Raw genomic sequence first — 23,922 nt, 5'->3', positions numbered from 1 at the left:
CCTAAACCCCCGAATGATCACACAAGGAAGCATTCGGACTCCTCCGCCTCAGAAAGACAAAGAGCTGATTTGTGCCTTTAAAAAATTTAATTATGAATCCTTTCAAAGACCCCGTAACTGAACTTGCCCAACAGATCATTTGTGGCGAGGAAGTGGCGGAAAGCACAAGATAATATTCATCATGACTCGGCGACTGAAATGATTCCCCTCCCAAATCTGGAAGAAATTATTTGAACCTTTATCCTTTCAGTTCAATATATCTTGAAATTTATAGAAAAGGCCTGTATAAACCCCTGCACTCGGAAGAATGGGGCCGACTTGAAAGAGGAGTAGTCGGGAGAGGATGTCTTTGTGTGGGCTTAGGGCTCTCGCTATTTTGAAGGCTACACTCTATTTCACTGCAGAAAAAGTGCACTTCAAATTAGAAGGTTAGATTAGAGCTTCCGTCAAATCAGTGTGTTGCCCTAGTTCTAGAATTCAGAGAATTTTTAAACATCACTACAGTCCTCCCAGGGAAAAATGAAAATGAGGATATCTCATTATTTTAAATAAATGCTTGGCTTCCTCTGCAGTGATGGATATGGTGTCTTGACTACCTTATATGAGGCGCATTTTTAAAGACGGGCAGAGGAGCAATCGCTTATTTAATCATACAAGCCTGGGAGCCTGGCAGCACAGCCAGGCCTCACATAGAGCTTCTCCACTGGGAAAGGAAATGCCAGGATTTTTTATTACAGATATGGAAGAGGATGGGGAAAAGACATCCTGCTAATATAAACAGCAGCTGGGCGAATTTAAAAATGATGAGCTATGTGATACCAAAAAAAAAAATTCATTTAGCCCATTATTTTGGGGGAAAGCTGATATAAATGTACATTATTAGAAACCAGAAAGATGTTAGTATGTTTACTACCTAAAATATACCATGTCTATGGAGATTTTTCTTAGATATCAAGACATAGAGAGGTAATATTATTTTAGGTCATATTTCAAACCATGATATTAATTCCATAAGGCAACTGATAACATATGGAAGACACTTTGCAATTTTTATTTTCCTTTCCTAACTCAAATGCCCCTTTCTACAGTATCAATTTATTGGAATATATACTAGCCAAAAATCATTGTGTATAACTGTTGTCAATGGAAATTATTTTGCAGGCAGGCAACCTCACGGCAATGAAGACCTGGATTCAATATCTAGACTTTTAGTCATGAACTCTGAATTCTGGGCATCTCTCTGCCTTTGTTTCCTCATCTATACAGTGAGAGTGATAACATCTGGACACACTTCGCAGGGTCATTGTAGGGGTCCAATAAGATACTGTATTTGATAACACTTTGCAAGCTGAATACTGTGTGAATAAAAAGTATTACCATTAATAGAGACACGAGGAAGACAAATCCAGAGAGGATCACCTGTAAAATGTTTCATGAGCAGTAGTCAGTCAATGCATATTGATTAATCGGTGCAAAAGCAGTTTTCTTACTTGACTGTTGATCAAAAGGAAAAGAAAAGCTAGGCATTTTCAGTTGACTGTTTTCATGAGAAGTTTCAATTTGATTTCATAATGCCAACATAAAAAGGTCTTACACTTCCATAAGAAAAGCAGGGGGGAGGCACCAGTTAAAGGACGTATCATTATGACTAATTATCACTAATGTGATGTAGAATTAGAGATTTTTCAAATATAACTTTAGAATATCAAAGTTGTACCAGATTTAAATAGCTCTCTGACTCTGAATAGCATGTACATAGCCGTAACTAATATTCTATGTACTCTAAGATAGCCTGAAATGGTCACACCATGAGTATTTTACAGATACTTAAGACAAAGCCAACATAAGATTCATCATTATTTTACTTCATAGGCTCATCAAGATTTTAACAGAACCAACCCAAAACATAATATTAAAAAGCACATTGTCATTTCATCACTTACCTAAGCAACTTATCAATTTTGAGCATTAGAATTGGCTTCACGAATTGTTCTAGAAATGCACCCAAAAGAAAGCCAGTCAGAGGAAAACGCCACCCTTGGCTTCATTTTCACCCTTGGTCACCTATGTTGGTTCTTCCAAGTCCTCACCTCTGCCAGTCCCCAGCAAATCCTGCCAGCTCTTCACCAAACACCTCAGCACACACTACTTCATGCTAGAGATCTCTATTGCTACACAAACACTTCTTTTCTGCTAAAATGTTTTATTTCCCCAGTGGGCCAATTTTCATCCCCCTGGGACCTTGACCACTTCACCACAGTCCACTGCCCACAGCCCTTGAGTCTGCGTGGGGCAGCCCGGGCCCCCTCTAGCTGGGATTCCACGGCTCATCTCTCCTGAGGCGGCCACACTTCACCTCTCCTTTCTGCGGTCATTTCTCCGTTCTCTCGTCTGCAGTGCATCAGTTCTCCACATCGCTGGTCATCTTTATTTCTACTCCTGTTACTTTAAAAATTATGGGATAAGATCTCATGATCAAAGACACTGAGAGGGTTTGGTCTCCTGGACAAAGCACAGGACTGACAGTCAACAGAAAAAGGTTCAGGTTGTAGTTCTGCCATGAAATCTCTCCGGAAACATTTCCTCCCCCCAAAATCCCTTAGCTTTGAAACTGCGTTAACCTTCACTGACCAGAAATTCTGCCACTGGCCCAGGTCATCTCAACAAGAAGGACTCTTCTCGGGTATTTGACCCTTTCGGTCTTTCCATTCCCATCAGCTCCTCTTTCATCTCCAGACCACTTGTCTGCCTTTGCTTAGAAAAACAACACAACAATGACACCTTGTCTTGACCCTGGCATGACTTTCAATCACTGTCATATTTTTCTCCTTCATTTTCTATCCAGAGCCTCTAAGTAAGTGCTCTCTCCTGCTTTTCTCCATTCCCTCACCTCTTTAACTCTTGCAACCTATTGGCATGATCCATGAATAAAGCCACGAGACCTTCCTTGACAGACTCAATCACCCTCTTCCGTCGGCTCCTGCCTGGGCTCGCTCCTTCCGGCCCTCGTGTTTCTCTGCTCACAGTTCTGGTGGTCCTCTGGCTTTTCTTCTCTTCCCGTCTTTGGCTGCTCCCATCCCCCAAACCATCTCCAGCCCGCCCTTGAGGCCCATCAGCCCGGGAGTTTGCTCTGCTGAGAAAAGGCTCCTGCCATCAGCTTTCCAACAGTGTTCACAGGAAGGCGGACCAGAGACCAGCGAGCTCCACTGACATCGTGCCGCCGTCAGCCCTGTTCCCTTTCTGCCAGAGTGTAAATACAAGTTTATGCCAAAGTGAGAGACAGTTTGCTCCTTCTTTTCCATGTAGAAAATGTATTTCAGAACACGTGTTTGAGTCCAGTTCTTCAACTGGGCACTTAGTATCATAGACAAACTGAACAGGCATATAGGATATGTTTTGCTAATGACAACAAAAGGCAAAAAATGATTTTGTGCTTTTTGCTCACCTACATGTATTTATATTTGATACATCAGACTGTTTCTGAAATTGTAAAATATGTTTCAAAGTCCCATTCAGTGTGTTTTTACTTGGCCCATTAAACATGATTTTCCATAAAATTCTGGTGTTATTTTTTTTTGTTTAAAGACTGCATCTTAATAGTCATTTTTTTCAGTAAGTCCCAGTTAGGTGATATGGGTGACTGTTCTAAGAGATTTTAAGCTCTTTGCTTTCCCTCTCTCTTATTACATATTCTGAAAACCCATCAGATAATTTGAAAGTTTTGTAAAAGTAGAATTTATGAAAGGTGTCTAAGTATAATTGGAAACAGGCCAGTTAGGAAAAGAAATAGTCCTCTTTCAATACATGAAACTATACAAATGTAAAGCAATCAGAAATTAAGAGAAAAAGAAGTTTTACTTGGCATTTTCTACATTATCTCTTCAGTCAAAAGTTGTAACCATTTTTATGACTGGACAGATTATCATGGCACATCATTATTAATATTTGTTAAATCAAAATTATGACATTAAGTAATTACTTTGAAATAGTTTTTAAACAATAGTTTCTATTTGATCACTTACTATTTGCTAGGACTATATATAGTGCTTTATAAATAACTACTTGTATACATAGTTTACATATTTAGAGGACACACATCATTGTTTGCTCTCCCTCTACTCACACTTGTGAAGTTCTTTATAATTTACATACAATTTTACTAACAATTACAGGAAACAGCATCCTTGTTTCCATTTTTCAGCAGAGGAAACTGAGGTCCAAAATGATTTAAGCAATTTGCCCCGCATATACAGGTAGTGAGCAATTAAACCTGGATATGAACTCAAGTTCTGTTCAACTGTAATGTGCAGGTCCTACTCTATATTCTGTATCTCACTTTTTACATGGTAGTAAGATTAAATATAGATTTTAGAACTTCCTTTAATTATCCATGGAGTAATGTGAGATGTAGGGAAAATAGACTTAGAGCTTCTATGCATCCCAGATGGCTCAAGGGTGTTTCTCTCTCTGAGATCTTTGGTTTCCTGGTGGAGATGCGTACTCGTTATTTTTTAATGAGAGCCGGAGAAAGGATGGGGGCTCATCTTCGTTCACAGGCTACTCCCTTCACAATATTACAATATCTAGAAAACCCAACCAGTAATGATGCTTGGAGCTCAGGCAGTTCTATGTAAAGGGAACAGTTGCTCTTACGGGATATTTTAATTAAGCTCTGAAGGCCAGATGAGCTACTTATTTCTACCACAATGAAGCAGTCATTTTATCTTGGGATGAGTTAACACTTGGCATCTGAGAGTCTGCCACTTACTAGTTATGGGACTGTAGTCAAGGAAATTCTCCATTTAGGGCAGATTTGGCAGCTTAGCCAACTAATTTTTTATCCTGATCCCCCTTAGCTTTTCTTACAGGAAGTGGGGCAGTTGTGAAATACTGGAAGTCCAAACTACATTTTTCAAGCCCCTTTACAAGTAGGATAAAGACATCTGACTGAGTTTCCTCCAGTTGGTGGCCCCTCGGCAAGACCTGGATGCAGGAGTGAGCACAGGAACGTGGCTGTTGCTTCCGGTGATTTGGACTGAGCATGTGGAGAGACAACAGTGTCTGCTCCATTTAGAACTGCTCATAGAATTTCTAGTCTCCAGAAGTGAGCATCACAGGTGAGAAGAGGCAGTGGAAACAATGGTGTGTCCCCTAAAATGGTTCCAAAGAATTGTCAGGTGTTGTCTGGACTGCGTGGGTCATGGCCATACTGTTCTGGCTGGTCAGTAACCAAACCTGGGTGTGACTCTTCCGGAGATTCCACAAGCCACTAGTGCCCCTCTGTAAGCTCCTTTCTCCTTAGCCTGGCAGAGTGCATTCTGATGTTTGCAACTAGGAACCCCAAGCCATATGCCATTCTCTCTGCTTTTTTAAGTATAAAATGAGATGATGATAATACAATTTTCAGGCTGGTGGTGAGGTACACAGTAAACTAAAATGCCTTATAAAGTGGAATTTTTGTTCTCATTAATTGCTGCCCCCTTCAACAGTGCTTAAGAGAACTACCTAACAGTGTAAAATAAATTAAGTTCCTGCTGTGTTCATCTTGAAAGATGCTACGTAGCACTGCCCATGTGAAAGGCCGCTTTTTGAATTGAGGATTATGTTTGAAAACTATTTGCTTTCCCCACACTGTCTAAGAGATGTGTCTTTTGACTGGAAGTCACGTGGCCTTGTTGTGCTCTTGCTCAGGACAAGATGCCCTGAATAACTGATTACTTCTTTCAGGGTCTCGCACCCCTTGCTCCTGGGCGAATTCACTGAAAAACCACACAGCCTTCTTATAAAAAAAGGCCATGGTAAATACACTCAAAAATTGCAGAAAAGTCATTTGGTTCTGTTTTCATGATGTATTAATTTTACTTATATAATTACACCTGGCATCCAACGTGCCTACGCTCAAGTCTAGAGATAGGCTGACAACTCATTATTCTCTGTCCTTTTGTTTTGTTTAGGTTTTTGGTCCTGAGAAAGGACCACTATGCTTTTGTTTGTGTTTATTCATTCATTATGAATGAATACATTGACAATCTCATAATTAAAATTTATAATGCTATACTAAATATTCAAATTAAAACACAAATCTCATACCTTTAAGGAGCTAATAGTTAACTACAGCCTATATGGGAAGAATTAAGGAATAATTAGAGTTATGCTGCTATAACTGAAATAGTTAATTCTTGATGAGGATAATTGGGTTAAATTCATGGAAGAGATAAAAATTTGACTTGGAGCTCATAACTTGGGTGAACAATGAAAGCAGCACTGGAATGGCCAGTAAAGGCAGAAGGCTAGGGAAGGAAAAGTTGTACTTCCATCTGCTCTATTTATTGAACCACTACTAAGTACCAAGTATTGCCAGTGTTGGCTTCTAAGCAGGAGTCGCATCTTTCCTGCACATTTTTTGTATTGCACATTCTTTGTTAATATCCCCCATGTAAATTTATAAATAAAGACTCAGGAGTTTGGGCATTTTAATCTTTGTAAGGGAGCCTGTAGTGGGGAGTGGAAAAATCAGATGACAAGCATTACTGTCTAATTCTGTCGGTGACCATAAAACCTTGGAAATATAAATAGGAGAAAAATTAGTTCTGGAGAGAGACAGTCAATGGTAAAAGGAATCCATTTGCAAAAAAAAAAAAAAGGTGTTAAATTATTTGATTTTTTTTGACCAGGGAGCTGTCCAGTATGACAGAGTGTTGGATTCATGGTAGAATATAGTCGAAATTGAGAACGCAAAGGGTGTTGCTGCTCACGAGTGTATTTTTTCTCCTCCATACCCTTATCATTTCTTCATCTCCAATAACTTTGCCACTGATTGTATTGTCTGTTGATTGTTTCTTCACATAACACGGGAAGAGCCCCTCCATCAATGCGTTAGTTTTCCCAACTGCCTTTATCTGTGTCTCTTCAATAAAGTGTAACCTCTGTTAAGGGCAAAGATACTATCTGGCTTTATTGCAATTTTTATTACTCTTATTCTTATGCTTATCACCAAGCTTAAGTATAATAGCACAGTGCAAGAAATATTGTAGTTGATGAATAAATAATTGTTGAATAAATGGCTTCTCGATAGCCATAAACTATTTTCTGTCATCCAATAGTGGCATCGACAAGAGCCCTTGTTGAGGGCTTTTGGGAGCTGAGATATCATGGATAGGGGGACCATATTTTACAGCAAGTATCTATGCAATGCAAAGATACACCAACAGTCTTTTGTGGTCTGAGTGTATATTTTCTCCCATATTGGCCCTTTATACTATGTCATTCGAAGCAAATTATTGCCTCTGACTTAATTCCTGAACTCATGAGTTTGCTATAATGAGTCTAAATTAAAAATGATTTTTCTGGATAAAAGATAAAGTTTTTGTGATTGGCAACACACACACACACACACACACACACACACACACACACACACACACACACACTAATCCAGAAATAATAAAAGAGAAATTCAGGAAACATAACAGAGAATATGAATCTTTTCTTGGGTGAATATTTTTCAAAGTTTTCACAAGTTGTCAACTGTCATCCTTGAATTATTCTTTCCTGAATGTCTTTCTGAAGCAATTTTTTATAAGTTATCTGGCTTGCTGTTGCTGTGGGTCATTTGTGATTACATCCATCTTGTCCAGTTACGGCAGTAACATGTGTAAATTGGATCTCTAAGGAGTGATAAAGTGATGCAAATAGTGCTTTTCACCTTGGGTTACCATAGCCACAGTCATTATTTGCAATAGCTACTGTGCTGAGTTCTTCCATGAAATCCCCTAACAAGATGCTTCGCCTCATGTCACATCCAAGCTACTGATAAGAGTATATACATTGAAAAGTTTGGAGCTGACATAACTTCAGTGCTAAAATTGCCCTTCCAGGAAATTATCTTCAGACCTATTATTAGGTTAGTTTTAACATGCTTGGAAATTCTTTACAGTGACAATATGGTGCCAAATTCAAGAGGATAATTTGCATTTTTGGGGAATAGGAATGGGGTGAAGAATAACCCTCTAATAACTGTAAAGTTTTCAAGTCATGAAGCATAACCGCAGTAATGGGATCCATGGTTCCATAGGCATATGTCAGTCCCAGAAGACTGACAGACAAGTGTCCCTGGGGAGCTATAGGGCAGTTCCTGGGGCAATTGCCAGAAATCTTCCTCTTGGGTCAGAGAGTTAAGCAAATAAGTGAATGTCCATAGGAGTCATGTATTCATGTGGTCTGAAAGAAGAAGTTTTTCAAAGTAGTGTCTTACAGCCAAATAGTAAAAAATTTTCCTTTTTCCCTTTTTTTTAATTGTCAGATTATAAATCTAATTATATTGCAATTGCTGGCATTGTTTTGCGCATACGTTTTAGTTTAAAAAATTTCTTATATTTTTAAGAAGTGAAGTAATAAATGCAAATAATAAAAATGCATACAGTATAGGAGGATAAAAAAATAACACCAGTTTTTTTTCTCCTCTCTCAACCCAACCCTAGTTTATCTCCTTAAAAGTAACCACTGTTTGTTGAACCCACGTGAGGGTGGGCCTATGCTTACAGCTTCTAAGGAAAGACGTTTTTTTTCTCTATCTAGTCTAGACCCAGTAGAAAATCTCCCTTGCTAACTCCCTTTATAAGTAGATAGATTTTTTCTCCTTAGTTATTCATAAACACAAATATCAGCCAGATTGTATTTCAATATCCTTATTACTTTGGGTTTTGAGATGCTAATGGGGGGTAACCCTTGGTTAAATGAAGTTCTTTGAATTGATTCACTGCAGGACTGCTCAGAACCACTAATACGATCTTTGAGAAGATTCTTTTAAGAATCTCAAGTCAAAGATAAAATGTGGCTCCCTGACTTTTGTTTTTAGTAGAAGCTTCCTGGCAATAGTTTGGCACGACAATGCTGTGTCCTATTGGACAGTTAAGATGCTCCTTGATTTCCCTTTTGGAATTACAAATGACTACATACCATTTTTTTTTGTTACTGTATTTTTCTGTTTCTTAAAAAAGGTGTCTGAAGAACGGTGGTCACACTTTGGTTACTTTATAGGGTAAACATAATCCTATTAGAGTATCTATTAAACAAAAACCTTGTAAGACTAGTACCTTATTACTCCTGATATGTTTAACTTTTCTCTAACAATGTACTTTAAGGTGTTTTTGCTTTTGAGAAAGCTTTTGTTTTAGTAGTATGAAAATGGTGCTCTCAAGACAAAAATTAGAAGATCAAAATGATCAAAAGGAAGATGAAAACCACCCAGGCTGTCAGGCAGGCAGTAAGCACCGTTGACAAGCGGATGTGCATCTTTCCTCTATTTGCATTTTTTCTTTCATTTATAATTATATAGGATCATACTGTATGGACATGCTCACGTTTCCTTCTTCCTACTTAGCCAGCATCATCAACATCCTTGCGTGCTATTACCTACTCCGATGCCACTTCATTTTCAATGACTGCGGTACTTCATTTACATAATCATACCTCCACGGTTGGATATTTCGTCTAACAGGCCCCCAGCTTTCCCCGAGCTTACTCTGTTAGTATTAGCGACTCCAGTGATGTATGAGAACACGTGACTCTGTAAAGCCTTGTCCTAGAAACCTCACATGTCTCAATTGCAGTGTCAGAAAACAAAGGCACCAGCAATGATCTGCTGCTTGGAGTCCCTGAAATCATACTCATGGTGCTACTGACAGTCGTAACTTCCCAACCTGGCTCATTAATCTGCAATTACAACTTATTCCCAGGCCACTGATATTTCAGAGGAACAATACAATCAGTCGAAACCCGCAATTTGTGGGTCAAATGCGCAGCGCAGCACTAAGCCAAGCCTTCTGGCTCCTGGGATGAGAATAGGATGGGATCTGGGGGGCCTTTATGGCAGCAGGAGACAGTTTCCTCTAGGTTACATCCTCCAAGTTACTTATCTCAGAGCCTGTTCTGGAATGCACGCCCCCGTCAGAGACACCATACACAATGCCCCCAGCGCCCCAGGGGCAGTTCCCAAGAGGCTGAAATCAGTATGCTGACTGATGAGCCAAATTTAATAATAATTTGACCGACTGCCGAGTACTGAGGCTTCCTATCTGGAGATTCGCCCTAGAAGTCCTTCTGGGCATCTGGTCAGGCATAACAAGACGGAGCCTGTGTGGAGCTGCACTCCAGGCATGCCATCTTGTGAGGACAAGATCTCGACTACCTTTCATCCGAGTTTCCAACTGTGAAGCACTTCAGAAAAAAGAAGTCAAATTGGAAGAAATATCTCAGCTATTTCTACATGTCAAATGTTCACGGAAATGTGCAGCCAAAACTTTAATTTTTTAACGCCTAGGATTTTGGATTTTGTTAGTAATTTTTAAAAGCATTTGTCAAGTAAGGGATTTGTATCAAGAGGCAGTATTGTGAAGTGTTAAAACTACAGATCATGTAAACAGACAACTCAGGTTCACATTCTGCCATGTACTAGCTGTATTTCCTGAGCTGGAAGACAGAAAAGGTGTACCCACTTCAGATTCATGAAAACGAAATGAAATAAACATCAGGAAAGCCCTCAGTATCAGTCTTGGCACCCATTAGTGCTTAATAAATACTATTACTATTAATTTTAACATTTAAATAAAAGTGTGAATACATTTAAATATTTTAATACAATTTATTATCAATAAGGATGCTCTTATTGTTTCTACTGCAGGCATGTACTGTGCTAGTGCCTGGGGGTAGAAAGTTGAATAACATACTGTCCTCTAAGGAGGTGAAGTCTAGAGAGTAGTCACCTGCAGTTTATTTCAATAACGTATCATAAGCAATGAAATAAATGACACAGAAGCATGTATGAGATGTTGCGAAGAGGCTCCGCTCAGAGTAGATGGGTGTAAGGAAGACCTCATGGCACAGGAGGGGAGTTTTACTTGCCAGGCACTAGCAAGACTTCATGAAATGTGGCTGCTGCTTCTCGCCAGGGCTTTCCACTCCTGCTTAAATCTGAAGACCTGGAGAGACTTTATGTGCTTTTGTTTTGTTTTGTTTTGACCATTGGTTTTTATTGTCCTACAGAAGAGGTGACAGAACAAGTCCCTACTAGGTCTCTGGACAAAGTAACTTTTATGATAATATGTATCTTCATATAGTCTAACTCAGGGAATACATTTTAATTCATTTGGGTTTATTTTTTCAGCTTCTTTAACAGGTACCACCGAACCACATTGTATTCAAGTATTTAAAAACGTATTCAAGTCAAGTTAATAGTTTCTGGTGTTTAAACAGAAACAAGCAAAAAAAAAAAAAGATATTTTAAAGGGTGAAAATTACTTAAATATATTACCCTTCCATTCATTTATTTTTATTTTTTATTTTGGTATCATTAATATACAATTATATGAGCAACACTGTGGTTACTAGATTCCCCCATTATCAAGTCCCCCCCACATACCCCATTACAGTCACAGCCCATCAGCGTAGTAAGATGCTGTTGAATCACTACTTGTCTTGCTTGTGCTATACTGCCTTCCCCGTGCCCCCCACCCCCCTACATTATATGTGCTTATGTAATGCCCATTATTCCCCTTATACCTCCTCCCTTCGTACCCATCCTCCCCAGTCCCTTTCCCTTTGGTAACTGTTAGTCAATTCTTGGGTTCTGTGAATCTACTGCTATTTTGTTCCTTCAGTTTCTTCTTTGTTCTTATACTCCACAAATGAGTGAAATCATCTGATACTTGTCTTTCTCTGCCTGGCTTATTTCACTGAGCATAAACCACAATGAGATATCACTTTACACCAGTTAGGATGGCCACCATCCAAAAGATAAACAACAAATGTTGGTGAAGTTGTGGAGAAAGGGGAACCCTCCTACACTGCTGGTGGGAATGTAAAATAGTTCAACCATTGTGGAAAGCAGTATGGAGGTTCCTCAAAAAACTAAAAATAGAAATACCATTTGACCCAGGAATTCGGCTCCTAGGAATTTACCCTAAGAATGCAGGAGCCCAGTCTGAAAAAGACATATGTACCCTTCCATTCTTATTTCTTGTGGTCTACCATATTTTTCCTTCTCTATGAGATATTCTCTGGGCAGAAAATACAGCATCTCAAATTGCACTTACTATAACCATTTGGATTTCTTGTGTCTTTGCCTGGGGCATTTTACTTTCCTAATTGGGCACATGACTTTGGTGGCTGCTGGCTGAAAAGCAGCCTGGTATGGCTTCTCACTCCCTGATAGGAAAAGGTGGAGGCTGGGACAGGTTTGAGCCTCATTATATGGCCGTTACATCTTATCTGCACATTCTGCAGAAGCTGCTCGGGCAAGTGTGGCCAGGTTTGCTAATTGGAGAACGTGAGGGCATCCATACCGTCTCAGTGTCTTGGGGAATTTGCCAGATTGTAGGTTGGTTTAATATCATTGTCTTTTTTTATCCTAAAGCCATAGAAAGGATATCTCAAAATTTGGTCTCCATTCAGGCACAGCTCACCATGATCAAATGTCAGATGGGGATGAACCACAGAGGTCGACCTTCTTGTCTTGAGGGTGAAGACCTTGAGCCAATCCATACTGTGTTCTGACACGGGATGGAGGTGATTGCTCTGGAGTAGCCTTTTGAAACAGTTCAAGGTGATTCTCAGGATCCCATAGTATGTTTATCAAGTTGTCATTCAGACTGACAGCATGCAAGGCAGTGGCAGAGTTTCTTAGCTTGGATAAGAAGGATTTCAATGTGTTTATGTGCATGATTAGTTTAGAAACCTACTACACTTCATAGGGAGCAAGTCTGCAGAGAGATTAACCATTTGTGACCAAAGTAAAAGAACCAGAGGGAATCTAAGGCTAGAACTCCAGTCTCGGATGCTATTAAAAGACTTGTCTTCTGGAAAAGGGACCACACTGTACCTTTCAGAGATAGACAAGCCAGGGTAAGCTGGTCTTTCTCCATCTTCCCATATTATGTCCTTACAAATAATGCACATGAAGAAGATCATTATTCAGACATGGCTGACTTTTAATAAAACAAATCTAGGTTTCATTTTGGTGCATCTGTTTCTTGACTTAGAGCTTAAATTTTTTACTGTGGGCACAAGTGTTTAAACAGAAGACGGTTACATGCACTGCCTTCAGGATACAAAATGGAGCCTCCTTTCAGTCTGAGTAGATATAAAGATCCTATGATCTACAAGAACTCCATGGCCCTGACCTGGTTCTCCTCATATGAATTCTGACTTGTGTTAGAGAGTATTTCTGAAATGGAAACCAACACATCCTATTTGTCCAGCGAAGTTCTTTCAGATAATAATCTACTCACCAATAAAATTCAACCCTTCACTAGCACAAAAATCCAACACTGAGCTTGGTTTTGTTAAAAACTCTGATTTCATTCTTATGGTCTACATTTCAATGCTGGAAGTACCCTTATGAGGTGCTTTAAGACAGTCATCTACCCCAGGAGTAAATCACAACACTTTAGATATGAATGTATCTTAGGAGTTACAGGAAGACAATTTCCAGAATTTTCCTTGGGAATTTGTACTAGGATTTTGTGTATTTAAAGATGTCGTTTCATATACAGACTAGCTATTACTACACTTTTAGCATGTATCTTCCGGTTTTAACCTGGGACTTGGTGGGAGATAGTCAAATCAATTATCTTTTATATTACTTACGTGAGAACAGAGAAGTAATTTCCAGCCTCCTTTCCCCAGATTAAGACATGCCTATTTCAACAGTGGGGAAAAAAATCAGTTTACACCACATATAATTGTTCCATTGGTGCCCAGTGTCATTTTCCTATGAACAAATCAAGAAATAACTCTCTTTGGGTGGTGGTTTTCACCTGATTCATTGGCACAGAAACATCTTCAGGATCTTTTTGAATTTCCTTGAGATCCTCACTGCAAGTCATTGGTGCCGCTATTTTTGTTTTTGTTAAATTAACTTCCTATTTGAGAGTTTTGATTTTATAACCTCTGCAAGGAGACGGGGCCATCTGCTGCACAGCTTAGCCTCTGAGCTGTGGGCTTGGAGGAAGCTATATTTCACGGACAAGGAAGCCAAGGAGGGGAAGGGGAACACGTTTTCACTTTTCACAGACAACAGTGGGAGTGAATCTAAATTCTGGCAGGAGACTGCATTAGGTGCCGAACTGCCTCTGTCATTTGCATAATGTGTAATCTAAGGTGTTGATTCATTTCTGATCGACAGGCTTGTTTAGTGAGGGGAGACGAAATTACACGCGGTCCTTCCGCCTGCCCCTTAAGAAACCAATCACATTCCTTCTCTCCATCAGTTCCACAGAGGCAGGGACCTTTCTGCTCCGTTGAACTTGCTTTTTGTCTCTACTTAGCAAACTGACTAATGGCGCTGGCTTTTCCCCTGTGGCCGCTTCTGATACTGCTAAGAGCAGAAGCAACCCCACACCTCCAAGAGGAACGGCTCCCATGTAACTGTGACTGGCTGGTTGGAGTGCCTTTTTTTTTTTTTTTTTTTTACTTTACTTGTGTAAAATTGCATCCTTCCCCTAAACAGGACTTACATTTGGAAGGTTATGGAGGACAATGATGGAAAGTGCTGTGCTATTAAAATCAAACCATCGACGTTAATGTAATTGCACAGTAACTGATTTTAACAGGCTGAGTGTTGAAGGTGGGTATTTGGTGTAGAATTTTGGTTTTAGAGACTGGACGTACATCTGCATATTTTGCAGCAGCAAATACCTTTGCTTTAGTAAATGGGTCCTGTTTTAATAAAATTCCTAACTTTATTTAGTGGAACTTGGATTTTTAAATATGCAATAGTTAGAAGGGAGACTCCCACACCTGACTTTTGTAACACTGACTTAACCTTGACCCCATTCCCACTATACATTAATGTTGTTGTTTGGTACACTCTCCAGGGGAGACCAAGGGCAGGAGGTTTCTATATACCTTCTACCATAATCATATTCTAAACATTTATTGTAAACATCTTATAAACATTTTCTCTAATTCTCAAATAATCCTCCTTTTTAGCAATGAGAAAACTGAGGCCCAGAGTATTTAAGAGACTTTTCAAGTTCTTTTTGGTTGAACCACATGAAATTGCTACTTACTTAGCTTCAAAATGGTTGAGCATCAGAAGCTTCATTTGGCTCAACCGAACAGCTATTCAAGAGAGCCAGGATTCAAACTCAGGCCAGCCAGGATCACAGTCAGCCTGCCTTCCTCTATGCCAAGCTGCTGCCTTAATTACTCATATTCTGTGTTGTTCCAAGAGCCTAGCCTTGTATGTTTTACATACTCAATATAATATGTGGTTGCCTGGCTTTCTAAGATTGGCTTTAGAGGAACACCAAAAAGCTGTGTTTTGTAATCATTTAGCAAAGTATTAGGTCTTTGTTTTTATCACTATAAATCTGTGTGGTTATAAAGGGCTATTAGTATCACTCGAGTCATTAATTCCTCTCCCCACTACATATGGCCCGATCTCCCAACACGCCAATAGCTCTCACTAGTGACGGGCTTTGCTCAGTATCGGTGGGGTCCTGCATCTCTGGCTGCTCTCTCTGCCGCCTGCATCTTCTCCTACCGGCAAGGCTTAGCAATTCCAAAGGTTTTATGAAATGACTGAGAAAGCACTTAGATAACCCACTTTCAAAGTATCCCTCCCCTTCTTTCTCACTCTGTTAACGTCTCCTTTCCATACTTTAATTTCTTCCCTTTCCAGAACTTTCTCTCTTCTGGAGATAATACTTTCATTTTTGGGCCACAGGTGTTTAGCTCAAATCCTTATATTGGCCATTATAAAAACGTGCACAAATGGAAGAACCCAGGTGGTGTTCATATGGAGTGTGTCCACAAGATACGAATTTTGAGAGCAAATCAATGACCACACAATTTCTAGTGTAATTACATAGTAATTACTCAATTTGCTTGTGAATATTGAATCCTCTATGGGTTTTAAACAGATGCCATAGCAGATGCACCTCATTTAAAGGAGAATTTCTATTAACTGCAGCAGTAGTTGGTTTTATTATCTTCAGTGGTGCTGAATTCAACTGGTAATAAAGGGCATGGCTGACAGCTACCAGGAAGTATGATTCAGGCAGGAGAGGGACAGAAGTTGTGGAACATGAGACGTTTCCCAGGAGGAAGTGTATCAAATAGAGTGTCAGCATTTTGAAGGATTCATGAATACTTGGCTTTGGGGTTATGTGACAGTTACTGATGGTAAAAACTGAGTTTCGTAGAGAACTTTCTGGCGTGCAGACTAATTCTAGCTGTGTCATCTTGTTTGCTGATCACTGGAATCCAGAATGTAGGTATGAGTGTCCTGAGGCTCAGAGGTCACTCCGATTCTTAGGGAGGGCGTGTGGCGGAGCCCAGACAGAGCCCAGGCCGCCTGACCCCAGGCCACCGCTCTTCCCATCACACCATGCTGGCTCTTCAGGCGAACCGTCAGCTCAGTGAACGAATTAGTTAGACTGTGTATGTGTTTTTAATCAAATTGACTACCTTTTGATTTCTTAATTTACGATCATAGTGATTGAATCAGCTGTTTGTGAAAATACAGGTTAAGAAGCACTTGTTCGTTTTTATATCAAATCCTCAGTTTAAGTATCTGTTTTCAAAGATCTACAGTTTGAAATTAGTTCTTTGTGCAACACAGGAGACTCCAGACATGCACTAGTCTTTCCCACTAAATCCACACGTATGCAGGCTAAGTACCACTGGCAGCTGCATCACGAGTTATGTAGAATCATGTGCCTATATTGATATTGATGGTTTAAAACTACGCAAAAGTTTGAAATAAAACAATGTACAAACTCCTCAGCTGAAGTCTTGATAGCATTTTGCGGAAGGCTGAGATAAACCTGCATATGTCCTTGATCTTCCTTTCTGACCCACATCTTTACTTTTTTTTTTTTTTAGCACGAATGGATCCCCACTCCATCCCATTCCACTTAAATGTCTTCCCTCATCCCAGTCTGGACAACGGTGGGTTTGCCCAACAGCCAGGCACTGCTGAGCTCGGCTCCCTGCTCTGTGCACAAAGCTCTGCCTCAGCTTGTCATTCAGGGGGCTGCTGCAGTGGCAGAAGTCTAGGGAATTCCCTCGGCGCTTAGTCCTGAGGGCACCTCCCTGGGGGGTGACTGCCAGACCCTGGTGGTGACTGGCCAGAGGCTGGGGGAAACAGTCCGGTTGTCTGTTCAACAGGGCTTCCACCAAATGTCAGAGCTTGGGTGAGAAAAAGTGCCTTTTCTCTGTGTGGTTCTCTCTTATAAACAACTGTCAGTGCTCCCCAGAGATTTCCTTCCCCTCCCCGCTGGTCCCCAAGACTCTGGGTAACTTGCAGCCCCTCCTCCCACTCTGCTCTCTTGTCCCTTTTCCCCCCGGACGGTGCTGGTGCCCCACTGCGTTCTCTTCTCGCTCACCTCTTATCCCACTCACCTTTCTCCTTTTTCCTACTTGGGATTTGCCCCATTTGGGGACACTTACCCCCCTCTGGCTCCTCTCCCTGACCTTTCCTGTTTCTCCCAGCTTCCTCCTGCGTGTGCGGGGCCTGTTCTCCCAGAGCAGTCGTCCGGGCCCATTCGTAAGCCACGGCCTGAGTCTCTGCTCTGGGCCGAGATGGAGACGGAAACAGGAGGAGGAAAGGCGCCCAGTGAGCCGTGCAGAGAGTGGGGGCGGGGAGATCAGAGGCCCTGGAGCCCGAAACGAACCTCGGAAATGCGGTGAGTCTTGGCTTTTCCGTCCTGCTCCAACTTTACACATAACACTTCATATATCCATTGTATTTGAAATCTAATATCAATTACTATAATATAAATCAATATGATACTAGAAATAAGCAATATTAATTAATCAATGTAATGTGATAAATAATATCTGTAAAATGTCTGACAGGATGAATGGAAGATAATAGACACCCAATAAAAGATGGTTATTATCTTATTGCATTTTAAGACCCAAAGTGACTCAAATAAATAAACATGCAGCAAAATCCAGTTTTGATAAAAGCAGCACTATTGTCTTGGCATAACACAGGGCTGTTATAACACACAGCTTGTGGCAGTCAGTTATGGGGGATGTCACAGGAAATTTATAGTAACAGTCACCAAGGGCTGCCCTTGAGTATGATGATTTTGGACACAGGAGAGTGTGAATGTGAAGACTGGACTCCAGTCCTCCACCTGTGTTAGTCTTGGAAACATTCTAAAAAATCCCTAACCTGCAAAATGAAGATGCTCTAAAATCAACCACACAGGGCTGTTTTAGCTCAAATGGGATCCTTTGTGCAAAGCTCACTGCGCAGTGCTTAGCCCATAGTAAGCACTCGATGGAGGCCGCCCTTATTTGGCTCCAACTTCTAAAATTACAGCAGATTCAAGTTTATCCTTGTCGACACTGAGCTTACTCACTGGCCTTCTGATCACTTTCCTGAGAGTCAAAGAAAGGGGTGTGGCTTGGTGGACCCACTGGGAGGTGTGACCCATGAGAAATTCACCTCTTAGGTGGACTGTGACAGAAAAAATAAAATCAGGAACAATGATGGTAGGTTTCTTATCAACTATGTGACCTTGGCCTGTCATTTTTCTCGCCATTTCAAATGCCAATAGACCATTTTTCAGCAGGGTGTTGTTCATTAATTTATAAGGCAGCTTGTCGTATGCCACACTTATTTCACTAGGGTTTGAGGAATACTGGGTGCTATCAGGAGAGACAGGAGGAGCCATTCGTGATCTCTGGCAGACTTTACTGGTGAAGGAGGATTTGTTGACCATTTCATATTACAGGGCATTTTCCAAATCCTGAAACTATATGGATAATTCATTTGACCAAATACTGGCTCTGGCCTGGGTGCCAGGGAGCCGGAGGTACACGAGACACGTCACAGCCTGGTGAGGAAGCACGGGGCCTGCACCCCGCTGAGGAAATATTTGTTGAGGTGACAGGGAAGTAAGTCCCTCCTTAAGCATCAATGCTGTGGGTTGGAACCCGTTTGTGGTTGGAGAAATCTCCACTGTGCTTAAAGACCCCTCCGTGCTGTATCCAGGGCTCAGTGAAGCCCACCCGACAAAGCTCTGGGCTGAGCGTGGCAAACGGCCAACCCCAACCCCAATCCCGCCCCTGGACCTTCTCTTTTCTTTCTTTCTGAAACCTAGGGGTTATATAACGTTTCGGTTTCCATTCTAGTTTGTTCTGTGGCTGTGGCACAGCTTGGGAAGGGTGCGGGTTCTTGTGCACCCAGGGCGGTGAGCCCAGCCTCGGGGAAGCAAACTCTTGGGCAGCGGCCGTGCAGTGGGGGCCGTTATCCGCAGGGAGCACGCCTGGCTCTCCGAGCCTCACCCGCCACCTGATTGTGGCTTGTTCTATCTCCCCGGGTGCCAGCCTGGGCCAATGCTCTCCCTAGTCCCTAGGTCCTTAAAGCCCTGCAGGTGCACAGCTGACTCCTGCCTCCGTAGATCAGGGGACCTGAGGCCAGTACCACGGTGCCTGAGGTGCTGACCACGTGCTCGGCCTCTCGGCGTGGAACCCCGTACATTCCGTTTTGTTCTCTGTGACTGGATGGTCCGTCTCGCGCGCTGCCTACTGTAACGGGCACCTGCCGTGCCCTGTGCGCTCACCCTCTGGGGCCCGTTCCTCACCGGTCAGGTGAATGTGCGAACACTACTCGCAGGGCTGTTCCGGGCAATAAACGGGGTGACTTGTGAAGCACCTGGATGGGAAGATGCCCCATTTGTGTTGGTGTCTGAGTCTTGACGTCTGTATGTTTTGTCACCTCGTGTTCTTGGGGCCTGGACTTGTGCCTCTGCATGTGAAGCATGATGATTTTCATGTGGAGGGCACGTGGTGGGCCGCAGTGTGAGACCAGGCGTTCTAAGTGGCCAGTATTCACGCGCACTGTGGGCAGCTCTGATCTCAGCCCATCCCTGACCTTCGTCTCTCCTCTCGCCTCTCTGGGTGCCGGGCATCACCTCTTCCTTTACCCTCGCCCTTTCCTGGTGGCATTTCCTGAGCGGTCTCCTCGAGGGTTTGGGACTCAGAGACCCCTCCAGGGCCAGAGACAGGCAATGGGCGGCGAGCTAGAGCGTGGGGCTGGTCAAGCGGAGAGCCTCCTGTGCCTCCTCTCCGTCTTCCTGGGCTCAGCTGCTTGAGGGGTTGCCCTGGGGGTGACCCTCCAGGGACCAAAGGACGCTGGCTCCTGCCCTTCCTGAGGCTCTGGAGGCCTGAGGGGAGACCTTAGCAGGTGCTGGGTGTGCGCCGGGAGGGTAGAGGGGACGGTGGGCAGAGCGCAGCCTGAGAGTCCAGGGACAACTCACTCCTGCCTGTGTGACCGAGGCCTACCCGCAGGTCCCTGGAGGAGTGTGGGAGCCGAGAGGGGGTGGGGCCGCCACTCTGCCCGCTGGAGGATGCCAAGGAAAGCCCACAGGGGGTACTTCATGGCCCTGGTGTCTGTCTGAATAACAAGAAACAATGCCCAAGTTAACACCTCGCCTTGCAGGACTGAAAGAGAAGGAATCAGAGGGAAAACAGTGGAAAAGTTAGCTCTGAATTTGATACGGTCCAAGATCTTTATCAATATTTCATTTAAAAAGAAAAATAAAACAATGTGCCAGCCTCACAGTACATATTGAATTATAAGCTGGATAATTCATCAAATACCTCAGCAATGTCTCCAGAGATCAGAGAATGAATAAGCGCTGCCGCACAGACCTCCGTGCCAGTCCCGGGAAAGAGGAGAAACGGTACAGGCCCCGCTTCTCCCGTTGCTGCAGGGGCTGCAGCGAAGGGTGGGGTGCTTCCCGACAGCTGCTGGGGCAGGGCAGAAGAAAGGGGGTGGGTGCCTTTCCCAGAGTGGAAGTGAACAGGAAGTCCTAAGGGGAAACATTTCTGCTGGGCTCCAAACATGCTAGCGTGGAATTTACAGGAGTCCTTCTCGAGTCTCCATCCTGCCAGCCTCCCCTATGAGATTTTGTTCTCGCCAAGCCTCCATAATCATGCAAGCCAATTCCTTAAAACAAAACTCTTCATATATATGCCCACGTTACTGGTTCTGTTTGGAGAACTCTGACCAATAAGGTCTCCCTCACGTTAGGTCCTAGCCCTCTCTTCTCAGTCTAAATTTTACCTATTTTCTAAGAAGTTTTTTTCCCTCCTATGGCCTCGGTTGCTATCTATATGCCAACAACTCTTACATTTATCATCAAGTTCAGTTGTGTCTACAGAGGTCCAGAACCATACATCCTTAGATATCCAATATCCGAGGGCAGCTCTCACAGTGCGGACCTCCTTTCGGGCTCTCCCGGCCTGTGGGGCGGGCCTGGACCCCTCCGAGGGACCGCGGGCCGTTCTCAGCGGCTCCCTCTCTTCTATGTGTGCTTAACCGTCACCATGTCCGGCGGATGTCACTTCAGAGGTGTCTCATATCTCTTTACTCCTCTCCATCTCCACTGCCTCCGTCTTACCCAACCTCAGGTTTCTCATTCTGACACCCACAGCAGCTCCCACGTGGTCTACACGCGCACACTCTGTGCTGCCTCACCTCTGCTTTCTTCACACTCCAGGCACAGTGATACTTCCCCCAAAATGAAGCCGATCATCCTATGCCGCATTCTGTTTGCCACCATCCAGTGACTTCCCACTGTGCTCAGCACAAAGGCCGACTCAGCATGGCTGGTCCCAAGGCTCTGCACCGTCTCCTCCTGTAGCGGTTTCCCCCTTATTCTCTGTATTTCTTCTACTCTTTCTTTTCTTCTTTCAATTCCTCAAAAATGCCTCTTTATATCCCTGGTCCTTTGCACATACTGTTTTATATTTAATCATGGGCAGTATTATACTCAAACTCTCAACTCTTATATCAGCAGTTACTTCAAAGGGGAAATGGTTGCATTTCAAACAGCCTTCCATTAGTCTAGTCAGATTTCTTTTCTTAAACAATCTTATAGTGTTTGTCTAAATTAATATGAATAATAATAGCTAAGATTTATTGACTGTTTATCAAGTTCAGCTGTCAAGCACAGTGCTAAATGTTTTAAAATCATTACATTTAAGTGTTATCTGATTAAAAAATACACAAGTTCTGCATCCGTGGATGTTTTAAGGCCCTTGTCTAGCTTGGATTAACACATAGTCTACAGGCACACACCTGATCATCTACAATTGCTCTCTTACAACTCTAAACTATGTTTTCTACCTTTATCTTGCATCTACCTACCACTTCAGCATGTGGGATCCACATATAAATCAAGTATAAAAATCAAACGAATATCCATATTTGACCTGATTGTTTATAGTTCATAATGCGTGATCAAAACCGAAAGTTCCTGTGATGACTGCCCTTGTACTGTTCACCATGTAAGAACTTATTCACTATGTAAGAATTCGTTCACCATGTCAGAACTTGTTCGTTATGCTTCAGAAGATTGGAGACTGAAGAGAACTAGGCTTGAGATGGATTAATGATTGTGCATTGAGCATTGACCCCCCTATACAGAATTTTATTGTTGTTAACAACCATTTGATCAATAAATATGAGAGGTGCCCTCTCAAAAAAAAAAGTACACAAGCATCTGAGAAGCATGCAATACTATTATTCTCTTTTACAGATTAGGAACCTGAGGACCTGGGTGGGAACTAAGTGCATTTTCAGTCCTGTGAGGACGTGGTGGTTGTTTGGTTCTCCCATTGGACTGTGTACTTGGAGTGAGTGGGGGGCCGGGTCTGTTCTTGATCGGCAGTATTAGAGGACTGCCTGGCACGAGGCATGTGTTCAATACCTCCTTGTTTATTAAAATAATGATGATATTTGAAATAATGAACTAGAAACATTTTAAAATGGAAACTCACTGGATTTCCCTTTCATTCTCTATTCTAAATTCGTTGCCTATAAGATTATTTACTAAATTCTGGACAGTTGCTTACAAATGAGAAAATGGCACTTCCAGTATTAAAGACCACTTAGAGTATTCCCTCCACTCTTCATTTTGACAACCAGGTGCTCCATTCCCAAACAAGGCAGTTATTTAGTTTAATTTTGTTCACAGAGAAGGATGATGTTTTTTGGCCCAGTCCTTCCAGGCCTTCTAAATAGGGGAATCACACATACAGAGATACCCGCTTTCAAACACATACCCATTGTGTTAGCTAAGTCTACACTAGCTGCTGTAACAAATAAACACTGAATTTCTGAACTTAACACAATAAATGGTTATTTCTTATTTATGTAACCTGGGGGGGGGGTACCCTCACTCAGCTAGATAGCTTTGTACCTGATGACTCATGGGCCTCGACTCCATCCATGCCTGAGGGCCTCAGAGCTTCCCTGACTCAGATGGTAACAGGAGAGGAAGCACAGAGAAGGCACGCCTACTTCCTAGCATCCTCCTACTCATATTCCGTTGCTGGAAACTCGTCATGCGGACACACCTAACTCTAAGGGAAGCGAGGACATGGAAGAAAAGACTGAGAGTACATCTGAGAGAGTCACCAGCCCTCTCTACCTTTCCTCCCACCCCTGCAGTACAAGCAGAGAAGCTGCAATCAGCACAAGGCACCCTCAGGTAGGGGGAGATGGAGCTTAATTTTAACAGTGATCGTCTGGGAAGGCCTGTGGAGGACGGGCTTTGAGTAGGTCTTGAAGAATATGTCCTTGATAGAAAAATATACTAACAGGTGTGACCAAGACTGGTGCCAAAAACGGTAAAGTCTGAAGCCAGGGGGAAGTGAGGGTGTGAAAAAAAATGTATGCGTGTGCCTGTTTCTATGTGTACATACCTCAGTCAAGTAGAAACTTTCAAAAAATCTCTCTTTCCCTGTTTTCCTGAACTCCTTCAACAAATAATTAAATAACAAACCAAATTACCCCCTCCACCACGGGAGTATCTTAGTCCCTAATGTGAAGATATGAAATAATTAGAGGGTGTGCCATGTAAGAATTTTAATGCCATGGAAAACTTCTATTTT

General features: G+C 42.3%; 1 protein-coding gene across 2 annotated transcripts in view; it reads right to left on the bottom strand.

The window, feature by feature from the left end:
• B3GALT1 (beta-1,3-galactosyltransferase 1) overlaps window positions 1–23,922 on the bottom strand; it is a 485,458-nt gene that overhangs the window by 12,168 nt on the left and 449,368 nt on the right. The window lies entirely within an intron of this gene.

Source organism: Manis javanica, chromosome 7 (assembly GCF_040802235.1).
Source record: "Manis javanica isolate MJ-LG chromosome 7, MJ_LKY, whole genome shotgun sequence".
Classification (NCBI taxonomy): domain Eukaryota; kingdom Metazoa; phylum Chordata; class Mammalia; order Pholidota; family Manidae; genus Manis; species Manis javanica.
Note: the sequence above shows the minus strand (reverse complement) of the source record. Positions and strands in the feature narration are given on the sequence as shown.